The sequence below is a fragment of the Amblyomma americanum genome, chromosome 11 (genome assembly GCF_052857255.1).
Source record: "Amblyomma americanum isolate KBUSLIRL-KWMA chromosome 11, ASM5285725v1, whole genome shotgun sequence".
In the NCBI taxonomy this organism is placed as follows: domain Eukaryota; kingdom Metazoa; phylum Arthropoda; class Arachnida; order Ixodida; family Ixodidae; genus Amblyomma; species Amblyomma americanum.
Window position 1 is genome coordinate 30,654,295 of NC_135507.1, and position 22,515 is coordinate 30,676,809.

General features: G+C 48.9%; 1 protein-coding gene and 1 non-coding gene across 4 annotated transcripts in view; one reads left to right on the forward strand and one right to left on the reverse strand.

Annotated features, from left to right (window-relative positions):
• LOC144110526 (uncharacterized) overlaps nucleotides 1-22,515 on the reverse strand; it is a 286,270-nt gene that overhangs the window by 96,108 nt on the left and 167,647 nt on the right. The gene's annotated exons all lie outside the window — the stretch shown is intronic.
• Nucleotides 21,806-21,877, forward strand: TRNAS-ACU (transfer RNA serine (anticodon ACU)). Its single transcript has one exon. It is a non-coding gene; the product is annotated as a tRNA-Ser (tRNA).

The window sequence follows — 22,515 nt, forward strand, 5'->3', positions numbered from 1 at the left end:
CCCACATCTGTTCTGCTTTTCGTTGTCCACTTGAAACGAACGTCGCCTTCGCACGCGCAGCCGGTGGTCAAAACGTCTGGCCCGCGCGCGCCGCCCTCCCATCTCGTAGTCCCTCCACGATGGTCCTGTGAGAAAGAGTCCTCGCTTGACCTCGGCTCCCCGCCGCCGCCAGCGCTAGTAGCGGTGGTTACTGGACGCAAGGGTGGACAACGACGTCATGGGTCACGTGGGGGGAGAAGATGAGGCCTCGAAGGAGAACTATTACGCACGGCTAGACGACGATTCGGAACAAACGCGACACGGTAGACTGCTCGGGGCCCTGCTAGTTATCTGCTCCGTTGCGGAGCCAGTGTGTGCTCGACCTCGGGGCTACTTGCAGTGCAGCACTGAAAGCGATGAGCGCCGGGCCGTGGCTTCCAGGAGTGCGTGGTTGACTAGCCATCGCGTGCGGACGGCAAGCACGCGAAAGCTGCCGCACCATTTACTATCTCGGCGAAAAAAAAAACAAGATTTACGGAGCCCTGTAGCTTGCAGACCACGTACAGAACGATTCGAGGAAGTTTGTAAAGCTGTTCGCAATATTAGAACAGGCGCTGACTGGCGTACTGTGACTAACCAGTGCACGCTCAATCACGCCGTTCTTTTATGTGCAAACACAGCTTCCGCAACGCTGAATGGCAATAGCGAGACGATGTACCGTAACTTCCGGTACAAAGTCCGAAAGGTTCAATTACGGCTAGAGAGAGAGAAGAGATAAATAACATTTATTAGCACCCGTCAAAAGGATGATGGGTATCCGAGGCGCCGCTCGGTCCCAGCCATGTCCTCCCCCTCAGCCGTCGACCGGGATCTCTTGGATCTCAGCAGCGGCAAGGGCGAGACGGATGACTTCACGTTGTTTAGTTTCGTCCTCGTTGTGAAGAAGTGCCTCCCAGGACTCATCTGTTCGGTCAAGTTGTCCAAAGCTCGGACATGTCCATACCATATGGATCATGTCCGCTATGGCGTCGCAACGTCTGCACCTGGGGCTGAAGATCTCCGGGTGCCACTTGCTATAAAGCTGAGGTTTAGGGAATACTCCGGTTTGGAGCTTGCGCCACACAACCTCTTCGTTTTTGGTTAGCTGCTTACTTGCTTTTGGAAGTACCGCTCGGCCTAATTTGTAATGGTTTAGGATTTCCTGATACGTGTTAAGTGGCGTCCCCCTCGCGCGATGGGAGCTCCTACAGTTCGATGATGACCTTAACACGTATCAATTACGGCTAGAATTTTTTTTTTCCTAGATTGTCCACAACCAGCAGACAGAATCGCGTTGGCTACTTCACGCTACACTGAACGATATTGAAATAATTTTTTCTATGGTTTATGGGGATTTTAACGTCCCAAAGCGACGCGCGCTATGAGAGACGCCGTAGTGAAGGGCACCGGAAATTTCGACCACGTGGGGTTCTTTAACGTGCACTGACATCGCACAGTACATGGGCCTATAGAATTTCGCCTCCACGGAAATTCGACCTCCGAGGCCGGGATCGAACCCGCGTATTCCGAGTCAGCAGCCGAGCGCCATAACCACTGAGCCACCGCGGCGGCTGATACTGAAAGAGGATATTGTATGGTTCACGTATTTATACAGCCACCAGGGCCCCAAATTTTAACTTATAAACATGTATCACCCGCGGCGGTGGTTCAGTGGTTAGGACGCTGGACTAGTGATCCGGAGTTCCCGGGCTCCGAACCCGACCGCGGCGGCCGCGTTTCGATGGAGGCGAAACGCAAAGGCGCCCATGTGCTGTGCAGTGTCAGTGCACGTTAAAGATCCCCAGGTGGTCGAAATTATTCCGGAGCCCTCCACTACGGCACCCCTTCCTTTCATCTTTCCCTCCCTCTTTTATCCCTTACCTTAGGGCGCGGTTCAGGTGTCCGCCGATATGACAGACAGATACTGCGCCATTTCCTTTCCCCGAAAACCAATTTCAACTTCACAAACATGCATGCCTGCGGGCTTTAGATCGGAATCTACGGTACATACCTACCCGCGCCTCCATTAGCGCCTTATTGTATGCACTGTTACGTACAGTGCGCATCGCTGCTGCCCAAGCAAAGTGCAGCGAAGCACGCTGCGGAGACCTTTTCAGTGGCAGTAATGGTTGGCGCACTAAATCATCGCAAACTGACTACGGTGTTAGCACAACATCGCTAAAACACTGCATCCTCTTGGGGGCGAGAACAGCGCAGCGTATACATAGTCGCAGTCACGGGCGCTCAACAAGAACCGCTCAGGACTCCCAAGGACAAATGTTTTTTCAACGAGGCGTACCATGTTTTGTTTTTTGTGTTTTTTTTTCATTCTAACGCAGTCAACGCGTAATCGCTTCGTATTTTCCCCTCCAAGCATGTCAGAACTCTTTACAGCCTAATGTACACCAGTATCCTTAACTGACGGTCAATTATCTCCTGAGCTTGCGCGCCAAGCAGCGATATGACGGCACGCTTGTGACACGCCCGAAAGAGGTCACTTTTATTTTATTTCATTTTTTTTTACATGTGTGAGAGGCTGCGGGCCCGTGAGTGCAAGCTAGGTCATCAATGTGAGATCAAATTCAGCGCATCAAACTAACAGGTTTATAGAGGCCGCTACTCTTTCTTCTTTAATTCAGGCGCCTCATTTACTAAACGAATTAAAACTTCAGCGTTAGCTACGGGGAAAGCAAAAGAAAGCGCAGTCAATCAGGCTAATTACAAAACCAACCGCAGTTGTTCCATACGCACCCAAAATTTCAATACACAAGAGGATCGAGCCCACGGGGCAGGTGAACCCACAGCGACTCAGCCACCAGGGTAGCAAGTGGTAGCTAGCTATAGCGGCTTTTTAATCACTCAAGCAAGCAACAACTCAATCAACCAATCAACCAACCAATCAATCAATCAATCAATCAACGAATCCATAGTCTGAAAAATGTTTGCATGGCGCAATGAAAGGAATAAAAATGAATTATTTGAAAAATGGCGGTATTAGAAACTTTGTGCACATCTTTGCCTCATAGTTTTGGCTTTGGTGTAGTTGCAATACCTGGTCTTATATGAGTGACTAAAATTAACTGGCCCCCTAAAGCTTTCGCCAGTCAGCTGCACATATTCGAGGGCATAAATGCATGAAACCGACAGGTGTTAAGAGCCATTCAGGTTCGAAAGGTCAAAGACAAGAAACTTGTACCTTTAAACTGGGGTGTTGACGTCGGCAACTATAGCTCTATATGGAAAGCATGCCGCCCACACATTGAACTCCCAACGGGTAATTGTTTTTTACTTAATTTTGCTTTTCACGTGTTTGCTGACGCCCACATCGCATCCCCACAGTGCACGTTTAGTTGGCTTCCGCTTCACTGTGATGTCGAGACATTGTGGCCTTCCTTCAATGTCCCCCGAAACTCTCGTTGCATACAGGCGCTTTCGCACTTCGCCTCCACGGAAACGAGGCCGCTGCAGACGGGTCAGAACCCGCGATTTCGTTCTCAGAAGCAGGACGCACTACAGCGTAGCCAACTTCTACGCGAGATATATCCCGGGATTGAGGAACGCCCTTTTTTTACAATTGCTCGACCGATTCGCGAGCTCACTTTCATTTCACTTTCGTCCCAGTTCCAGTGTTTCTTTCTCACTCTTTTTCTGACTTTCTGCTCAAGGCCGCAGTACGGCACAGCGGCCAGGTTCCTGAATTTCCATCAGCCCTTTCACTCGCCACCACGTGTGTCCTTCCGGAGCGGGCGGGGAAAGTAAAAAGAAAAAAAGAAAATTGGAATAGCGGGAGGGCGTTCTGAATAGCTGATGCCGACGGTCACTCCTGTCAACGGTGGCGACTTTGGGCGCTTCGTTTGTGCTGCAGCGAGCGAAAGCGAGTCGCGCAAAAAAAGCCAAGGACGTTGGAAAGCGCGTGCGTGGGAGGCCAGACCCCCCCCCCCCCCCCCCCCACCCTCCCATCTCCCTAAAAAAAAAGAGAGAAGGGCAAGCCCGCACGCGGCGTCACTATACGCCGCGGCTCAAAGCAACCCAGTCGTGACAGATCGAAACCAGTAACATATTGGGTCGCAATTATCACCGTTAACAACGCTACATACTATTCAATATGCTCAGCGACTCTTGTATCTATAGGAAGGAAATAGCCCATAAGGAATCTATAGACTGTCTATTGACCATTTTTGTAAGGGCTGTTCGCATCTGACGTGAACAAAAAAGCCGTATAGGAGTGGTCCCGGAAACTCATTTCATCTACTGACCCGGTCAGTGACTGCAATTTTCAGTTCCTGCTTTATTTCACTACTCCACTTAATTTTCCATCCCTCCCGCCTCCGCACCGAAAAAAAAGAGTACAAAGTGTCTCGGAATGCGGAGCCGACAGGTATATACAATGGAAACACACCTCGCACACAACTTACGAAACCCACTGGCTTTATTCAGCGCTGGGTCGGCGCCACAACGCACCTAACACCATAGCGATTGCTCGGGGGGGGGGGGGGGGGGGGGGAGCACGTAACTCCAAATCGCGCGCGACTGCATCAGCCGGCACAGGGCGCCACGAGGAACGCATGCGGGCAGCAGCAGCGCACCGATTGTTGTTGCGCACGGATCCGTCAACGGCGGAGACAGGAGCGCGCTCAACAGGAAGCGTGCCCCCACACACAGAGAGAAAAGCGCACATGTGAGACTCGGCGCGTATTACGCATGCGCCAGGGAAGGGAAAAAGAAAAAAAGAATAGATACCCGGCGGTAAAGGTATAGAGACCTGGAGAAGCCGGTCGGCACCGTCACAATACGGGTTCACCGAGAGCGTCGAACAAGGCAGAGCCACCTAAGTCGGCGGCGCCGTGGAAAGAAGACCCATTGCTCAGGCGCTTTCCAAACGCAACGGCAGCAACGGCTCCGACCTAGTTTCCTCACCGTATTTCTCCGACGCTTTTTTTTTCTTTCTTACAAGAAGCGTTTCCCTGTTCCTTCAGCGCACGGCTTCGAACCGCGGCGCGCAAGAAATACACCTGCCGCCGTTCCTTTCCTTGCCTTTCCGTTATTTAAAAAAAAAAGAAAAGAAAAAAACAAGCTGCCTCCGCCGCGTTCGCGTAGGGTCTTATAGAGAGTTACACACCGGACCCATAACACACACACGCACACACACACACACGCACACAGGCGCAGACTTCGAACCCAACTGTGCGTCGCCGGCGGACGGAACAATGCCTTTTCTCCGCGCGCAATGCCTCGAGAACGCCGGGCCTGCTTCGGTTGTTGCCGCTGCCCGCGTTTGTTTTGCCGGCGGAAGCCTGCCGGGTCAGCGGCAGCTATACTACGGGGCTGCTCGAGTATACGGCGCCGGAGAGAAACGACCTCTCGCGCGCCCGATAGGGCGCGCTTTCTTCGGAGCTATACCGCCGATCCCGGAAAGGGCTGTCGTTGCGAATGTTTGCAGGCGTTACATATAGCGCTGCTGCTGTGTGTGTACCGGCTCCGACATCCGCAACCGCTGAGCGGCCGCCTTTCGGTCTCGGTAGCGTTGCGGAAGAAGTGCGTAGAGCTGTTGTAACGGGCTATATAGTGTAGCTCGCTCAAAAGCTGGAGCAGGTCCGCATTTTTCTGTCGCGAAAAGGTAGGTCGCGAGTGTTTGCCGAGCCCGGGACAAAATGAGCTCTGGATTGATTACATGCGGAAGGTGCTTTACGGGTGATGACGTAGAGAAAGCTAGAAAAAAAAACCCAAAACATGGGACGAATGGCTCTTCAAAAGGCGAAGTGAAAATCTATAGGCACGACTGCGCCAACATCAGGCTAAAGAGCACAGCAGGGGTGTACAGGGTTGGTCAAAAGTTCTCAGACCGTCACGGGGCCTGCTTTTCGGCGTCATATCCTGCCACTCATGACAACAATAAAGCTATCAAGGGTCTCAAAGGTAGAACGATAGTTCTCCTATCCTCTATAGAGATTTTGGGCTTCGGGGGTGTACCCGCCGCGGTGGCTCAGTGGTTAGGGCGCTCTACTACTGATCCGGAGTTCCCGGGTTCGAACCCGACCGCGGCGGCTGCGTTTTTATGGAGGAAAAACGCCTAAGCGCCCGTGTGCTGTGCGATGTCAGTGCACGTTAAAGATCCACAGGTGGTAGAAATTATTCCGGTGCCCTCCACTACGGCGCCTATTTCTTCATTTCTTCTTTCACTCCCTCCTTTATCCCTTCCCTTACGGCGCGGTTCAGGTGTTCAACGATATATGAGACAGATACTGCGCCATTTCCCTTCCCCTAAAACCAATTATTATTATTATTATTATTATTATTATTATTATTATTATTATTATTATTATTATTATTATTATTATTATTATTATTATTATTATTATTAAATCTCAAATGGTCCTTTAATTGCAGAAATATAAAAAATAAAACTCGAAGATTTATGCACAAAAAAGAAGAGATCGCAGAACAACTAAACTGAGCAAATTTTGATGATTTCTGAATTTCTAACAACGCGGCGGCTGCGTTTTTATGGAGGAAAAACGCTAAGGCGCCCGTGTGCTGTGCGATGTCAGTGCACGTTAAAAATCCCCAGGTGGTCGAAATTATTCCGGAGCCCTCCACTACGGCATCTAATTCCTCCTTTCTTCTTTCACTCCCTCTCTTATCCCTTCCCTTACGGCGTGGTTCAGGTGTCCAACGATATATGAGACAGATACTGCGCCATTTCCTTTCCCCAAAAAACCAATTATTATTATTAACAACGATAAAATTGGGCGGAACTGCGCAGACGCGCGCAGTAAATATCGAGAAAAATTCACAACCCCTCCATCACCTGCGACAGCAACACTGGGGACACAAATTTTAGGCTGTTTCGCCGTTGGGGCTACCTATCGCGCGAATGTCTTTCAGCAGGCCTCCTGCCTCTCTTGGAGTTGACATTTCGGTCTTGCTTTGACAAATACATTGCAAACGGAAATTTCTTTAAATTAACAATTCATGTCGTTCTACGAGCAGAAATGAAAAGTAATGAAATTTTACTCTCCGTATCGCAGGCGATGCGCCTAGCGTTACGGGGCTATTCTGTCATGACGACGACGTTGAAAATCTCTTCATACGGGAACTCCCATTCCATAGCTGTCAGTCATGACGTCGTAAGTCTCAACTCCTAATTGAAGGACAAAAAGAAAGTCCGGAAAAAAGTCGCTACAAAACAAGGCCTCCGAAATGCAGTGGATGATGCCCCGGAACTCTTCTATACGTTCCCCACAACCGTGCTTTGAGCAGCGTTGTGCGGTTCGTCTGGATGACTCAGATGGCGTGACAGTCTGCTAAGCTTCGAGCGGTAGGGACCACTAGAATGCCAGATGTCGGTACATGAGCCTCGAGAGAAGCTTCGTGAACTGGTACGATCAAAAAACTTTTCTTTGCTCGGAACGCCCGTGCCAGGGAGTCCGTGCCAAGCCGCATGAAAGAACGCGATCACAACAGTTGCGGAGCGCGCGAGCTCTGCAGCCTCTGAACACGCGCAGACATTGGCAGAGCGAGTGGCGGCTGCACTGGGCATTGTCTTCGCCTTTGATCACGGCGGGCGTCTACCCTCCACCTCAATTGTTCCGTGCAGCGCAGTCAAAACTACTTAAAGGCGTCCATAACCAACACGCAGCGCGAACGATCTCCTATAACAGAACAAGAGTTCTTTAACTCCTCTTAGCCTCAAACCTCTCCAACGGACCGCAGACCTCTGAAAACAGAGCACGAACGTTGGCTCTAAAATGTCAAGATTCTACAGATTGCCGCGTCACCTGTCGGAAGAAAATACAAACTAAGCAAGATGTATTTCAAAGTTTCAGACGATTCTACTAACTGATACAAGAGCTCATAAGCGGCGCGTCCATACGCTAGCCTTTTAACACTGGCTGCAGGAAGCGCGCTCATTTGTGAACTTGTTGCACAACTCGCACGTGATAAAAATGCGCGCACGCACGCACGCACACGCACAGACTTGGTGCCAAAAATTGGACAGCCGCCGAAGTAGCTCAGTTGTTAGAGCACCTTACGCGAAATTCGGAAGTCGTGGGTTCGGATCCTATCTTCGGCATGTGGTTGTTTTATCTTCTGCTATCGAATCAACAATATATCAGCCATAAAATCATTACACTACTAATTTGCCCCTGATCAACACCACAAATTAAAAGGCATAAATTCCCCAGTGCTTTCCTTGGTTTCGGCGGCTATGGCCCCATTCATATAAATATATAAATCGCTGCGTAATAATGTAATTTAAGCTGCAGCAGTGCACTGCCGACGGACAAAGCTGACGCAAAGCCGGCCACGCCTCGCATAATTTCCAGCGCTGCGCCTAACTAGCGAAGATGGAGCACGCAGGCGCACAGTGTACGGCGCCAGGCTATTTAAAGGCGCGGCGGTACGTATATTATAATGCCAGACAAGGGGGGGGACCGGTCGACGCGATCAGCCCGGAGGCAGGCCTTGAGACATCGGAGGACAAACGCAGCCGCCGCTACTTCGGCCTCAATCCAACACCCCCTGTCTGAGTAGGCGGCGGCGAATGAGAGCGAAGAGCATCGACAAAACAACAACAACAACAGAACAAACCGCTTGCCTCCGCCCGCGAAAGAAGTGTAGCTGACGCGACGAACCGCGCCAGGCTGACTTATGGCTTCCGCGTCCAGAAAGATAAACGTGGCGGATCGTCCCGGCATGCATCGCTCTATTTACGGTAAACGCGTTCTGTCATTTTTTTCTTTCTGGCCGAAATGCGGTGCGTTTGAAAAATCTTGAAACAACAACAGCCGGGATATTTCTCGGCTGTCCCGCGTTAACCCGCCAGCGAAGTTTTTACTCCGTCACCGAATACAGCTATGAAAAGGTTTAAATATTAATGCACCTAAGTCCGGCAACGCATACACACAGCGGGATACGAGCGACGTCGTAATAGGGCCGCGGCTTCGCTTAATTTTGACGTCCGAGCTAGTTAACGCGGCATACCGTACCGGCACGAGTCGCTCCTTCTAAACTACATCTATTCTCCATCTTGTTTCCTCTGTCGAGAAAAAATATATACATTTCAAAACCTTCAAACAACAGCCAAAATATTCTTCGGAAGTGCAGCATGCAGTTGTCCGGCGTAAACCTCATATCAATGTCGTTATGCAAAACCTGTCAGCGAGTTCAGCAGTGATAGGCTTAAATATCGATACATTTAACGTCTCAAGGGCAGTACACGCTACAAACGATCTATGAGCGACGACGTATCAGTGGCAGGGCCTTGGTTTACTATACGACGTCTGAGCATCTTTATCGTGCATATCGATATCTCGCCAGCTCGGAGGCGCTTTCGGGTGTGATCCCCATCGGAATGGGGTCACCGTTGGCTATAGGTATCGATCCCACGATCTCCCCCGCGCAGCGGCATATATATCACCTCAACCGCCGGGCCGCAACACTGCTTTCCTGTACAAAGGACCCGGGATAGAGGAACCACACCTTAGACAACACACCTACATACGCAGTTACGCCTCTAACGTTGGCAGAACGCATGAGGCGGAACTATTATGCAAATTACGAATCTACTGACGCGTTTAAATAGTTAGCTCCTGCTGTTGCAAAGCAAGAACTGCAAAAAAAGATAATAAACCTCTTAATTCTCAAGGTGCTCTCTCGCTGTTTCAAAACTAAAGATTCCGCATAGTGATAAGCTTGACTGCAGGCATTAAATCGACGATGGCAACAAGGTTATTGCTTCTGCCGTGCAGTTAACCAACAAATGGAACGCTCTATACCGTCCTACTAGCACTTTGGTGGTAAATTAGGGCTCCTTACTAATGAGAGTGAATTAAGCACAGAAGTCAATTACTTGTTTCCTACTCCACGCCATCGAGAAAACACATCTTGTGCAGGAAAGTATGATGAAAGACGAGTAGCAATAGTACAGCGATGAAAACAATCATTCCGCGAAACATCGATATTTACAAAATGACGTCACAAATAACCACGAATGATTCTGATTTCATTTTGCCAAGTTTCGAGGGAGGGGGAACCTGAGGAGCAGGTGTATCCAGCCGCGGCCCAAGGTATGGCGCGTTTTTTTTTTTTTTTTTCCCCGGCAGAGATGCAATAAGCATCGGTATCAGCAACATTTCACTCATGGGGAGAGGGGGCGGAAGGAGGAATGCAAGGATTCCAGAGGGATTTCTACAACGCATCTCGCTCAACACTACAGTGCTGGAAACTCATAACCAGATAAAACGCCAACGATTTCCGCGTCCAAGGGAATTCGGAACAGTGACAGATTGACTTCCAATGCCCGATTTCAACCGTTAACCAATGCGTATAGAGAACAACATCATTATGCACAATCTTTAACACCGTATCAAACTAAAAATAATGCCTTTAAGTATTATTTTTATCCACGCACTATCGAGGAATGGAACAAGCTGCCCTCTGATGTCATCATGTAAATTGATTCCATTGACAAATTGTTGTCGTCTACCTCATAGTCGTGTTTCGTATTTATGCATGTTTTATTGTAAGCGTTGAACATTTCTCGGTGTATTTTGCTTATGTTTCGCGCGATGAATTGATTTTCACAATGCTGTATTTTTTTTGCCCCTCCTGCTAGGACCCACTTAGGGCCTGCAGTATTTGATATATATATATATATATATATATATATATATATATATATATATATATATATATATATATATATATATATATACATATATTAAGAAAGCCAACAGTCACCGAAATCAAGGTGCATAGGGGAATGTTTTCTTTTTTAAATTATATGGGGCCAATCAATTAGTTGTTTTTAAAGAAAATTACTTATAAGGAAACATACAAGCACGTGCAGAGTAGGGCCAATTAAGCGCCTGCGGCTGTTCTACAATTAGAGGCACATATCGAGCCGCGATTTTCAGTTGTGTGTGATATAGTAAAGCCAGATATCGGTACGCACTGAGGTGGTCTTTCAGCACGTAGTGCAGTTTTTGAAACGGGTGGCACTGTTCTTGGAATTCTTACTCTTCATAAAACTGGGAGTAACATGTCCACCGCGACGAAGAGGCGGCGTACTTGTGATATCCAGAACAGCCACATGTGCGCAGCCAGTCCCCATCGACATTTGCTGCTCGCGTGTTCCCTTTTATAGTGCTCGCACCTGTACACACATGCACTGCTTGACTGCCCCACGGTAGTCAGCGCACCGTTAAAGGCAGGACGGCCAAAGTTCCTTCCCCAAATGTCACAGGCAAGTTCGTAGGCACAGCGAGGTAATGTGTAGCGCTTAAAGCACAGCACTTACCGCCCTCCCTTCAAGAGTTTAGTTTGGTTTGGTTTATGGGGGGTTTAACGTCCCAAAGCGACTCAGGCTATGAGGGACGCCGTAGTGAAGGGCTCCGGAAATTTCGACCACCTGGAGTTCTTTAACGTGCACTGACATCGCACTGTACACGGGCCTCTAGAATTTTGCCTCCATCGAAATTCGACCGCCGCGGCCGAGATCGAACCGGCGTCTTTCGGGTCAGCAGCCGAGCGCCATAACCACCAAACCACCACGGCGTCTCGTTCAAGGGTTTGCTCACAGCCTCAGCTGGATGCGTTCTATAGCAAATTCCCCATGACGGAATAGACTGTTTTTCCGCACCGTGGCCGTTGCCCATCGTAAGACCGCTAACGATGGATGTGAGCGCATATTTCATACGCTTCCGGGCCGTTCTTGAACACACTGTGCGATCTTCCTTGAAGTATAGTAAACTACGGTTTAATTATGCCTTCATTTTGTCGATTTTCCGCGTGGCGGCAATTTTTGAACAACTTGCGAAAACAGCGGAGCGTACAAGTTCATAATGGCTGCCACCGTGAGCGTGGCACACGCCCTGACACGCAGTAGGTTTATGGTTTATGGGGGTTTAACGACCTAAAGCGACTCAGGCTATGAGGGACGCCGTAGTGAAGGGCTCCGGAAATTTCTACCACCTGTGGTTCTTTAACGTGCACTGACATCGCACAGTACGCGGGCCTCTAGAATTTCGCCTCCATCGAAATTCGACCGCCGCGGCCGGGATCGAACTGACACGCGGTAAATCTGATGATTCAGCAGCGTACACGGTAGGTTTAACCCGCCGCGGTGGCTCAGTGGTTAGGGCGCTCGACTACTGATCCGGAGTTCCCGGGTTCGAACCCGACCGCGGCGGCTGCGTTTTTATGGAGGAAAAACGCTAAGGCGCCCGTGTGCTGTGCGATGTCAGTGCACGTCAAAGATCCCCAGGTGGTCGAAATTATTCCGGAGCCCTCCACTACGGCACCTAATTCTTCCTTTCTTCTTTCACTCCCTCTCTTATCCCTTCCCTTACGGCGCGGTTCAGGTGTCCAACGATATATGAGACAGATACTGCGCCATTTCCTTCCCCAAAAACCAATTATTAATTATTATTACACGGTAGGTTTAGTTCATAGGGAGAATAATACCCAAGGAACCAGCCCAGAGCATCGGTAGCAGCGCTTCGGTTAGTTTCTTATTTGGGCCCCTTTTGCTCGACTCGGCGACCGCTTTGAAAAATATAATGACGTTATCAATGTTATTTGTCCTATGTTTAATGTTTCAACATCACCTGCACAGCGAAAGGTTCGACCGTCTATATCGTCGTCTGGCGTGCCCATTATAGGGCCTAAAGTGATGGTTCCTAGCCAGAAAACTAAGAGCTACAACTTCCTTTTTTTTTTCAGAGGTATTCGCTATTGGAAAGGCAGGCAATCTGAACATTCCAAAGTTTCTTGGAATGTTTTTTTTTTAATACAAGCCTATTCTTGCAAGTTCTGATCAAATTTTATTTTGCAAATAAAATTTCATGTGCACTTCTACGATAGTAGTGACTTTCTACTGTAGTCGTGCAGTGCAACTCTGCAACAGCCGTACACCAACCGAAACAGCCGTAATAATAATACTATTTGGTTTTTTTGGGGGAAAGGAAATGGTGCAGTATCTGTCTCATATATCGTTGGACACCTGAACCGCGCCGTAAGGGAAGGGATAAAAGGAATGAAAGAAGAAAGGAAGGAAGGGGTGCCGTAGTGGAGGGCTCCGGAATAATTTCGACCACCTGGGGATCTTTAACGTGCACTGACATCGCACAGCACACGGGCGCCTTAGCGTTTTTCCTCCATAAAAACGCAGCCGCCGCGGTCGGGTTCGAGCCCGGGAACTCCGGATCAGTAGTCGAGCGCCCTAACCACTGAGCCACCGCGGCGGGTCTGCGTACGCCATCTCAAAAAGCCGTACGCCACCTCAAACAGCCGTACACCATCTCAAACAGCCGTATGCGATCTCAAACAGCCGTACGCGATCTCAAACAGGCGTACACTAACCGAAACAGCTGTACGCCGTCTCAAACAGCCGTACACCGACCGAAACAGCCGTACACCAACCGAAACAGTCGTACGCCACCTCAAACAGCCGTACGCCACCCCGACAGCCGTACAACAGTCGTGCACTTCCGCAACTGTCGTACGCCTCTTCCTTCGCCGAACGAAATCACGAACAAGGCGAGGCCGCCTCCCAGCGACGACTGCGGTTTCGCAGAAAGCGCGGTCCACAGCCAGCCTGTATAAACGACCTCGACGCCGTCTACCGCGCAGATCACGACGGAGCACTGATAGATTTCCCGGGCAGCGGCCCAGGGTGGCTCGCCGGCTTAGCACGCGCTAAGCAACAACCCCCGCCATCCCGCACCGGCCGATTAATCACCGTCCGAACCGGACGGTGGTTCTCCTGCCTCCCTTCCCCGACACTGCTGCTGCTCGTAGGGCTATGCTTCAGTTTTGCCGGAGCAGTGCTAGAGATAAGCCGCCGTACGCAAAAGCTGCGCGCAGCTGGCCAGCGTTGGCAAGGGCTTATTTCCGTGTGCGATTACGGGAGTCACGCGGCGGGCTCATATCACGCGCTTCCAATATGAAGCATCTAAGAGACCATCGCTCTGGGTGCCGAAATAAATGAGGTATTCCATTCCGTGCTACAAAATGCTCAACCCTGCAGCGACTGTGGGCAGATTCTAAACTTCCGGAGTCTGTCTAACGCTACAGAAAAGTAAAAAAATAAAATAACGGTAGTTTTGTAAAAGTATTATTAGTGTGTAATTAAATGTAGTAGAGGCCGTTTTCACGACGCCTAAAAACTAAAATTTAAGGTCATTCTGCCACCTGGTGGTGTGGCGGTACACCCGTTGTAATTTTAGGCTCTTTGCCCAAGAAATCTACAGCTTTTGCAGTTCGTGCTCTTAGAGCACGCCACTGCCATCTGGAAGTTGACACATTAACTTCGCGTTGCGAAAGGAGCTGGAAATTGACTTACGTTTGTGTAACGCTGTAAGACATCGTCCTTTCTGCAGAAAAAACTATAATTTTTAATATTTGCACACTATCATACGCAATACAGAGGGAATTACATGGTTTATTTGCTCTTTCAACCAGCCTTTTCTGCTTTTCAAGCCAAGGAATTACGGGAAAATGCTGCATTCCTTCCAGTTCGCGTCCGTGGCAAAACCATGTTTGCACAATACTCAGGTCGAAAACACAAAGCTTGTGGCAACGATTTCGAATGCGTGCGGGATAATCCGTTTGCGACGAGAGTAGGCAAAACAAAAAAAAAACATGGCATTCCACTCACGTGTCTTAATCGACTTTGTTGCCGATAATTACGTACGTTCCAGGTTAACTGCGGGCTATAGTGGAGATAAGGACGTGGCGACAATCAACTTACGTACATATATATGCCCGCCAGCGAGTGAGCTTGTTTTGCGCAATATGTTCGCGGGTTTCTTGTCCGCTACATATCGGAGATCTCCGTCCAAGCGTCACACGTGTAGTTCCCGGGCGCTAAGCACGTTGTATCAGCTGCGAATCGACATTCCAACAATGTTCGGCAAAGGCCCGACACCTTCGGCATCGACGACAGTAAGGAAATTGGAAAACGGACTCACTAAGACTAGATTAATTACGGCCCTTGATTAAAAGAAACGTTTAGTGATAGCAGTACCAATTTTCCGCAACAAGTTGCAGCACGCACACACATCCTATGACTTCCAAGAATTGTGACGATGTCTAACATACTTTGCGTTATAACTTAGTGCTCATCCCAATTCCCTTTTGTTGCTAAACTAAATAAGAACTTTTGAGACGTAAAGCTTCGCACAAAGGAAACGTTGCCGCGTTCAGCCACGCTGAATATAACGACTTCATTTCGAGACATAAGCTGTAACGTGAATGAAGGCCACACCTGAATGTCGAGTGAGTACACACCTGTGCCGTAATATATCATTTTCAGGCAGGAACCCGTAGCAAAAGAAGAGCCCGTGGGTGAGAACACTCCCGAATAACAAAACGGTCACTCGCAAACCGCAGCAAGCTTAGCGGCAGCGGTTCATTCGGCCGGCTTGCATTAGGTTCGTGACCCATAACCTCTCATCTTCGGTGCTAAACCCTTTGTTCACCGCAATCGTTCGCGCGTTTTCTTCAACAGACATGCAATAAAAGTACCTTTGTGACTAACGAAATGAGCCAGGTTTCCTGCGTGCAGTTCGCGACCGTTATAATACGGAGCATATTTAGACGGTCGAACTCCTCGATAGCCTTACATATATTTTTGGTTACAGGCGCGAAAACAGACAACACAAGGTAGAAAGACGGGACGGAGCGCCGCTCACAACTGATTTATTTGAAGGCAACACGGACAAATATGTACCATCGTACACGCAAGGAATGCTATCATCTTCAAGGCTGATAAGATAGCGAACGAGTGCAAAAAATTGTTCTCTGCCTTATACAAAGATATGGACGTGTCGCTGACGCAGATGCTTCATTTCTTTGCAATAAAAGAAGCTTCGATTAATTCTCTGGCTTTTGTGTCTGGTTTTTTATAGAATTCGCGCACCAGAAAAACATGGCTCACAAGAGCGTGACGGGCAGGACCTTGTATGCTCAGGCATATTTGGGCCTTCTTTATCTTGCTCTGCGTTTCTTTCGTGTTCCCTGATTGGCTCGTTTACGCAGCGTCCTGTTTGCCCTATACAGGAGGGGCCGCAGGAGAGGGGAATTTCGTAGACGACGAGAATTTCGTGTTGTGTCTGTTTTCGCGCCTGTAACCAAAAAGATGTGCAGTTAACCAACTTGCCCAGCGAGACGTTCTTTTAAGCCTTGCATAGCCAGAATTATCAGGTACACCCCACATGAAAAATACTCAGGCCACTGCGTTCCCTTGCAGTGGAATTAATGTTCATTGAATGCTTAGTGTAGAGGAACATTCAAAGCACGAGTCAAACAGTAAGCTTATCTGACGCGAGACGAATTTTTCTCCCAGCATTTCAAGAGCCTTCGGTCTTCAATATGCCGGATTGACCCCAATAGGCGGCTTGAACGAAAGGCCTTTTGGCCTGAAGACTTTTTGCCAAGACTCTACCTAACATATATACTAGCAACCGCCATTAATGTGCTCGCATACAATTTCAATAAACCTCCACATTTTCTGAATATTGGTTAGAAAACTTCAAACGCATAGGTATTCTTCCTATTGTTCTGACCGAGCCTGTATGGATCACTATAAGGATGACACTTAAAAAATAATAATAAATTGAACTTGCAGCTTTGAAAGAGCCCCGCCGCGGTGGCTCAGTGGTTAGGGCGCTCGACTACTGATCCGGAGTTCCCGGGTTCGAACCCGACCGCGGCGGCTGCGTTTTTATGGAGGAAAAACGCCAAGGCGCCCGTGTGCTGTGCGATGTCAGTGCACGTTTAAGATGCCCAGGTGGTCGAAATTATTCCGGAGCCCTCCACTACCGCACCTCTTCTTCCTTTCTTCTTTCACTCCCTCCCTTATCCCTCCCCTTACGGCGCGGTTCAGGTGTCCAACGACATATGAGACAGATACTGCGCCATTTCCTTTCCCCAAAAAACCAATTATTATCATTTGAAAGAGCAGAAGGCCAACTAATTCACTTTTCCACCCTCCAGTGACATATAAAAAGGTGTTTGTGGGCGAACCCGTGACATTAAACACACGCGGCTGAACACAAGGCGTTCATACAACGGATGCCAACAACGGAAAATAGAACGGGCGAACTTTCGACAGCATGCAGGGAGCAAGGGAGCACCACCGCCAGGTACTGAAGCACACGCCCGAGTTGTTCCGGCAAATACGAATCACTTCTCGCATACGCGAAATGTTTATAACCATCTCCATAAACATCGTGACTGCTGTTTATGACAGCTCGGTTGCCGGATGACGAGCTTTTATTTGTTCCCAACCCGTGTTTGTCTAGCTCGACGACACCGGAGCCCGCCTTTCTTCCACCCGCACCAAATGCGGAAGCGAGCCGGTTGCCACGCACCTATGACATGGCATCACGTGACGCACCGTCCGCAAGCGTAATCTGTGCTTCGGTACCCGGTGCGGACCCACATCAGAAAAGTAAATCATCGCGGTTCGGGTGTCCACAGATATATGTGAGACAGTTACTGCGTCATTTCCTTTCCTAAAAAAAATAATTTTTTTTCGACAAGAACATACAATGACCGGCCACGCCACCGGCCTCATTACCGTCAGAAGCACCTAACACCACAGGAATAGTTAAGTCCAGTGTTTTTAAATATCAGAAAGGCGCACAACACTAAAAGCCTTCAGGTCAAACAACATCCCGGCAAGTGGCTTCTACGAGTCATCATTCTTGTTCGTGCGGTAACCAGGGGGACGTGTGGACCACAGTATACCAAGGACCACCAATATAGAACATACCAAGGACCACCAATATACAATATATCAACGACCACCAATATCAACTTACCGAGGACCACAAATATACGACATACCAAGGACCACTAATGTACAATATACCAAGGAGCCCCAATATACAATATACCAAGAACAACGAATATACGACATACCAAGGACCACAAATATAAGACATACCAAGGACCACCAATATACAATATACCAAGGACCACAAATATACGACATACCAAGGACCACAAATATAAGACATACCAAGGACCACCAATATACAATATACCAAGGACCACAAATATACGACATACCAAGGACCACTAATGTACAATATACCAAGGAGCCCCAATATACAATATACCAAGAACAACGAATATACGACATACCAAGGACCACAAATATAAGACATACCAAGGACCACCAATATACAATATACCAAGGACCACAAATATACGACATACCAAGGACCACAAATATAAGACATACCAAGGACCACCAATATACAATATACCAAGGACCACAACATACCAAGGACCACCAATACACAATATACAAAGGACAAATAAATGTCTTCCGTTCCGGCCTGCCCAGGTGCAATGCCTTTCTGTGCTTCGATTTAAAGCTTACTACCCAATTTCTCTTATGCATGGACTTATCTTGGCTAGATTGTAATGTCTCCAACCTTCCAATCGCCAGCTGCAAAGAGCTCGCTTGAAGCATTGCCCACCGGCACTCGGCCAAAAACGTACGGGTCTTCAAAGGTATATTGTTCCAGCGGTGCAACATCGGGCAGTTGCACTACAATAGCGCGCACACCTTCTCCACTCGGATAGATTCTGGCAGGCCACGGACGCGCCCGAAAAACGTAGGCACAATAACAACCACTATCGGTACACACAATGTATTTCGGGCCGCGTACAGCGCTGCCTGCAAGACGAACAACCCTGGATCAGAACTGCTCGACTGCGCCGGGGTATTGTTGCGTCTCGTGCTATGCTGGCCGCGTCGCCCGGGAAGCGTTTTATTATACGCGGTGCGTATCTCAAGCCTCATTTCTCGGACGTGTTTGTGCGCGAAGAGAACTGCCTATCTTTTAGCTATACCACAGAGGGCAAACTTTCCTGCAGTATAGTGGCATGTTTTTACAGCAATGCACTGAGCGCTCCATCACAGGAGGGGGGCGTCAGGTTCGTCGGAGAGAACCGCGCGCGTGGAACTATACGGATGTTTGCGCAACTATGAGTTGCAGGTACCACACACAGTCGCCGAAACCTCCTTTTCATAACCCTTGTGAATGCGAAGAGTTAACATAATCTCGCATGAGCAGGGTGTTTCAGTGTTAGATATCTGGACACCAGCTCCTTAAGCCTCTATTCGTTTGATACAGACTTAAGACAGATCAAGCATGTCTTTGGCAACAGACTAGACAACGGGGAGACTCTTACAGCGCTCAGAAAACGCGACGCTGTCAGAAAAAAAAAAAGTGTTTCCGTGATAAACTCAAGCTTTGAGCCAGTGAGTTCGGCCGCCACAACACGCATCAAAAGGTTGCTGTCCAATAAACGCCAGTATCTCTGGCAATTCGAACGCAGTTATCTGTGTTATCTCATAGATAACTCATTTTATTTCTTCATATATCTTGTATCTACGTGTTCACTAAATTAACAACCGCTCAGTCGCATTGTGTTCATTGACTCCTGATACCAATGTTTTTTTTCTTTTCTCACTTGACACATAGTCCCATTTCAGTTTTATTTCGTAGGTAAAAATGCTTTGATGTTTTGTCTTTATTACGCATTAAGTTACGTCATTTATGCAGTTTCAGCCAATGTTTTATTATTTACTAGTACAATATGCTGCATGTTGCTAGGCAAAGCGTTCCGTGTCCAGACAAGCTGTACTTTACAAGTAGTTTTCGCCCAGGGGCCTTTTTCTCTCTTAGAGAAATAAGAAATGTTTGAATTTCAATCTGAATTCGATCACCGCACCGAAAAACAGACTATCTGAACTCCCGCACGAGACAGAGCAAGCCAAACAACGCCGGTCCCATTAACGTTCAGACATTCCGGCACAAAGACAGTACAAGAAAGTTCAGCCATACAGGGGCGGCTAACACCACCCCCGACTTGCTCGCGACGCTACAGAGAGAGAGAGACAGAGAGAGAGAGGAAAAAATGACACTTTCGTGCACACAGCTGTCGCCCGGGAGTTTTCTCTGTTCCGGTTCGTCACGGCCCGATCTCGCCTCCATCTAACCCAAGCGTGACGTCCTTTCGCCCCCCCCCCCCCCCCCCTCCCCACCTTCTAGTCTCTCACAGGTACATCCATTATACACGTAGGCTACCTGCGAAATCTCGAATCGACGGAAGTGCCGGGCGGCCATTCCCGCAGAGACCCCGGCAGTCGCCACACAGGCAGTAACCCTCTAATACGCAGCGTATGTGTGTGAATACACACACGCACTTCAATGTAGAAGAAAGGCGACTGACGGCTCTCGCCCATGGGTGTCCTTTTTCCTCACTAAAACGTTGCACCGCCGGAGAAGCTATGTACAGAGATTCTACAACGCTGTTATTCAGCTCCGAGGCTACGGGTCACCAGCCAATAGAAGACCGAATTTGCGGGGTTATTTTTCGCGCGTAAAGAACGCTCCGCTTGACTGCAGAGCCCACGTGATCAGATCGCGGAGCGCCTTGACCTATCACGTCTGACCAAACGTCAGCGCTCAAACGTTACGAAACGAGTTCGTTTAGCTCAGCCTAACAGTCTGACTCCAGGTGCACAGCCTCAACAACGGTGCATGTCTTTTTTCACCGAGAGGCGACAGTATCAAGCAGTTACCTTTTTTTTCTACTGTTTTCTCTTCTCTTCCATCTATCTCGGCCGACCTACAACATCCTTCTTTTGTTAACTCCTTCGCGCACGCGGAAGAAGCTCCGAATGCTTCGGGAAATTCGAGCCGAATCGTTCGCGTCGCCGGCGCGCCATTTTTTATTTATTTATTTCGCTCCCCGCTTCTTCTCATTGTTGTCTCTCCGTTCCACTTAATCTTTCTTTCTTTTCGCTTCGTTTATTCTTTCAGGCATTTCTTTCTCGGAGCCGCGCGCGGTGAATGTTACGCGCGACGGGTCGTCCCTTGCCGCCGCTTGACCGGACGCGGCGATCCAGAAAAAGGGGAAAGGGAACGGAACGAAACGGTGCCCAGGGGCGGAGGAGGAAGCGCCGCCGGACTGAAGAAAGAGAGATAGAGAGAGAGAAGAAATGAAGAAGAATGAAGAAGGACGGAGGAAAACTCGCGAAACACGAATTTTCGATCCAAGCTCGCGCCGCTGGCCACTCACTGCTTGTGGGGGAAAGACAGAAGAGAGCAGGCAGGGGATGAAGGAGGGAGGGCGGAAGAGGTCGCGAAACGGACGAAGTAAATAAAAACAAAAGCAGGCGTAGATAAAGGGAAGACGGGAGTCTCGAAGACGCACACGCAGACCACCGGATTGTTGAACCGGGAACACACACTGCGAGAGAGAGACACAAGGAGAGAGGTAAAATGTATTCGATATGAGTGTGCGTTGGATACGCATGAACTGGTTTCTAGATGCCTCGTGCAGCGCGGCTTTGTAGCTTCGGTATGCTCAAAGCTTCCGACGTGGCCATGCCTTGGTGTTTTTCTCTGTTCGTTTTTGTTCTCCCGCGGTTTTTAATGGTCCACCAGTTCGATGCGAGTCGGTCGCGAGTCAAATAAACGGTCCGCTGAAATTAATTAAACGAGAGCGCCAATGTCGATTTCCTCAACCTTGCCATGGCAGCAGTTCCATATCCCCTGCGAGACAGTTCTCAGGGAAACGAAGTAATGCTTTTTTTGTTCTATTAGAAAAATCTCCATTTCGTCGCTACTGCTTCGGACGCTGTGTTTGTAACAGAAGAGCTCTTGCCCTGAAGAAGAAGAGCCCTGCTGCCAATGGATTAATTTTACACGCACTATCAGAATGAAAGCAAACTCTCAGGTCTACGGCGTGCCCCGCCGCGGTGGCTCAGTGGTTAGAGCGCTCGACTACTGATCCGGAGTTCCCGGGTTCGAACCCGACCGCGGCGGCTGCGTTTTTATGGAGGAAAAACGCTAAGGCGCCCGTGTGCTGTGCGATGTCAGTGCACGTTAAAGATCCCCAGGTGGTCGAAATTATTCCGGAGCCCTCCACTACGGCACCTATTCTTCCTTTCTTCTTTCACTCCCTCCTTTATCCCTTCCCTTACGGCGCGGTTCAGGTGTCCAAAGATATATGAGACAGATACTGCGCCATTTCCTTTCCACAAAAAACCAATTATTATTAATTATTATTATTATTATTACGGCGTGATTGCGACGAGCCCGTCATGGTTGGCAGAGTATACATGCGAGGAGAGCGGAAAATGCGAAAACATGACCGCTGACTCCAGTCAGGTGCGCTGTGCGACATCGCGGAAGGCCTTTGAACCGACTTCACTCGAAAAGGTCACATTCGCATCCCAGGATCCAAACAAAGCTGCATCCGGGGCTCATTCTAGTTCTTTTTCTTGTTCAGTGATCGATATCCGGAAACACACCGAGCCGGATCTTTCCCGCAGCTGAATACAAACACTGTGACAACGCTTGAGGAAAATGTTTAACAGTGTTACAGAACCGTACACTGACTTGCATCGCTGGTTCTATTTGTGAATCTCTGGATACTGGAAGGTCCAGTTATTGAAAGTTT